The sequence below is a fragment of the Otolemur garnettii genome, unplaced genomic scaffold (assembly GCF_000181295.1).
Source record: "Otolemur garnettii isolate 467f Iridium unplaced genomic scaffold, OtoGar3 scaffold00024, whole genome shotgun sequence".
NCBI classification, from domain to species: Eukaryota; Metazoa; Chordata; class Mammalia; order Primates; family Galagidae; genus Otolemur; species Otolemur garnettii.
The window spans coordinates 11,277,554-11,281,079 of NW_003852419.1; the positions used below are offsets into that span (position 1 = coordinate 11,277,554).

At 44.6% G+C, this 3,526-nt stretch overlaps 1 pseudogene; it reads left to right on the forward strand.

The window, feature by feature from the left end:
• Positions 1-493: 493 nt before the first annotated feature.
• On the forward strand, positions 494-3,161 carry LOC100953663 (annotated as a pseudogene).
• Positions 3,162-3,526: the final 365 nt, after the last annotated feature.

Consider the following 3,526-nt stretch of genomic DNA (forward strand, 5'->3'; position numbering starts at 1 on the left):
GCAACTGGCATCACCTTTACCTTCTGCTTTACCTTCCAACCCCACCCACACCTCTGATAGTTGCAGAACACAGCCTGCCAGTCTCTCTCCACCCTCTGTGACATCTGTCTCAGGGACTCAGTGAGAAGCAAGAAGATAATGTTCAGGAAATGTGCTGCCCTCCTGTGATGAAAGGTACAATCTTCATTACTCCCTGAGATTTACCATCCCCATGTCTGCTTTGAAGCAGACCCTGTGCCTTTGCACTGCTTCCCACAAGCAGCAGGAAGCCATTATCTCGGCCCACTGTTCTCTTCATTTGACACTCACTCTTTAATATGCCATTTTTCTCATTTTCACTAATACCTTTATTTTTATCCCCTGATCAGCGTCACTGTCTGCTCTAGGTTACAGCCTATTATCCCATTAGAGTTTGACATTTGGAGTGAAATGAAGCACTCATGCCCAGGTAGTGCTAATGGGGGGAATAGCTTGAGTCAGGGCTTTATGCACCATGCAGTTTGAGAAAGGAAAAAAACAGAAGGCTGCTTCTGTGACAGCCACAGATTCCAAGACAAGCTGTGTCCCTAGTGAGAGGTTTGGGACACAGATGTGACCTGGTCTACCACCCATCAGGCAAGCACATCTCCTAGATCAGGTGTCTGGAAAGAACCTGGAGCAGCCTAAAGAAAATAAGGCAATACACCTAATGACAAGTCAGTGAGCCCAAAGAAATGTAATTGTATGTGTCTGCCTTTCTTGACTCTCACTCTCTGGTATTCAGGGCAGTCAGTTATTATGGGAGTCTCAGAGGATGTTCACTGGCCTCTGGTATTGTCCGTGTGCTGGCCTTTTGTTAGATGAGAGAGCTGAGAGTAATCATTGAGACAAGAGAGCCACAGGGGTGGAGTGTGACATCACCTCATGGAGCACCTCAGCTAGTGTATGTCTTGGTTTTCCTACCTAAACCTATCCAGTAAAAATAACCTTTTATATTTTGCTTACTTATTCACCCATAATTTAGTCAATAAATACTTATTGGGGACTTACAAGGTAGGTTCTGGATATATGTCTGCCCTCATAGAATTTATAGCACTTATAATTTATCTACTTTTACTTTTATTCTGGCTATAACTCCTCCATGTAAGAAGAGGAAATGTAAATCTTCAGTTTTGAGATGCAGAGAGAATAAAATCTCAGTGGGTATGAAAACTTAGGCTAGCAGGAAACAGACTTTTCTTTAACTCATTATAATAAACTCAGTTCCAACTCTGTTTCTCCATCTTGACAGGCCAGAGGAAAATTCAATCAGATGTCACTGGAAATGTGTGTCCTTCTAAAGATGCACCAGGATCAAGAAACCTTATGTGGTACCAGGAATGGTGGCAGGGACTAACACTAGCCCAGCATGATGACCAATGCCACCCTTATCGATCAAACCCATTGCGGTCCCTTGAGAGGTGGTAACCCTCTACTTCCATGCCACATATGGGCCCAAAAATCTTTGGGCCTTTGAGATCCCTACCTTCCTGGGCTGACTGCATGGTATTCCCTCTGAGCTACTGCAACCTTCTGGCATGCTGCTGTAAATCCAGGTGTGGATTTGTGATGAAGGTGAAACACCACAATTTCTGGAAACCTCACCCTCCTCTCTCCCTTCCCTTTCAAGAAAAATGTGTATAAACTTGTTTTTCAGTCTAGCTGTTCCAAAAGGAGACACTGACTCCCAGAAGCTTCTATTTCCACATAGTCAAAATTTTCCAGCACAACAAGGTGACTATACTTGGTAATAAGTTAGGGTGTACTTTAAAATAACTAAAAGAATGGAATTGGGATTTTTTGTCACAAAGAAATGACAAATGCCTGAGATGATAAATATCCAATTACCCTGATTTGATTAATTCACATTGTATGTCTATATCAAAAAATAACATGTACCCTATAAATGTATACAACTATTGTGTACTCATAATTCAAAATAAAAATTGAAATAAATAAATTATAAAAATTTTTGAATCCCTGAATTCCAAGGCTAAGACCCTAGCAACCTGCTTGAAAGAGAGAAAGCAAAATAAGAGAAGAAATACTAAATGGCAGGCTCTTTGGTCCTCCCATTTGTCAGACAGCCACATCTTCTAGTGCAGAGCCAGCTGCATCCCCCCTAGGCACCACGGTGAAAATGAAGATCGGAATAAATGGCTTTGGTCATATTGGGCACCTGGTCACAAGGGCTGCTTTTAACTCTGGCCAAGTGGATATTGTCACCATCAATGACCCCCTCATTGGCCTATATTACACGGTCTACATGTTCCAGTATGATTCCACCCATGGAAATTCCATGGCACAGGTAAGGCTGAGAATGGGAAACTTGTCATCAATGGAAATCCTGTAACTATCTTCCAGGAGCGAGATCCCACCAAAATCAAATGGGGTGAGGCAGGCACTGACTATGTCACGGAGTCCACTGGTATCTTCACCACCATGGAGAAGGCTGAGGCTTATCTACGGGGAGGGGGGAGTGCCAAAAGGGTCATCATCTCTGTCCCTTCTGCTGATGCCCCCATGTTTGTGATGGGTATGAACCATGAGAAGTACAAAAACAGTCTCAGCATTGTCAGCAATGCCTCCTGCACCACCAACTGCTTAGCCTCCTTGGCCAAGGTCATCCATGACAACTTCAGCATCATGGAGGGATTCATGGCCACAGTCCATGCCATCACTGCCACCCAAAAGACTGTGGATGGCCCCTCTGGGAAGTTGTGGTATTATGGCCACAGGACTCTCCAGAACATCATCCCTGCCTCAACTGGTGCAGCCAAGGCTATGGGCAAAGTCATCTCTGAGCTGAATAGGAAGCTCACTGGCATGGCTGTCTGTGTTCCCATTGCCAATATGTCAGTCATGGATCTCACCTGCCATCTGGAGAAGGCAGCCAAATATGATTATATCAAGAAGGTGGTGAAGCAGGTGTCAGAGGACCCTCTCAAGGGTATCCTGAGCTACACTGAGCACCAGATCATCTCCTCTGACTTCAACAGTGACACCCATTCTTCCACCTTTGACGCTGGGGCTGGCATTGCCCTCAACAACCTCTTTGTCAAAATCATTCATTAGTATGGCAATGAATTTGGCTACAGTAACAGGGGGTGGACCTTATGGCCCACATGGCTTCAAAGGAGTAAGAGCCCCCAGACTACCAGCCCCAGCCAAAGCATGAGAGGAAGAAAAAGGCCTTCAGCTGCTGGGGTGCCCCTGCATACTCAGCCCCCCACTTCACTGAGAATCTCCCCTCAACACAGTTTCCACACCAGACCCCCTGATGAATGGGAGGGGCCTAGGGAGCCCTACCTTGTCATGTAACATCAATAAAGTTCCCTGTATTCAGCCAAAAAAAAAAAAAAGAAAGAAAGAAAGAAAGAAAGAAAGAAAGAAAGAAAAGAAATATTAATTGGCAGTCAAATTAATTATTCTGCCACAGCTATGAAGAAGCTGAAACACTGGAAGTGGTAACATTCATCTCCTTGGCCTCCACCTTTAGTTCTGGCCC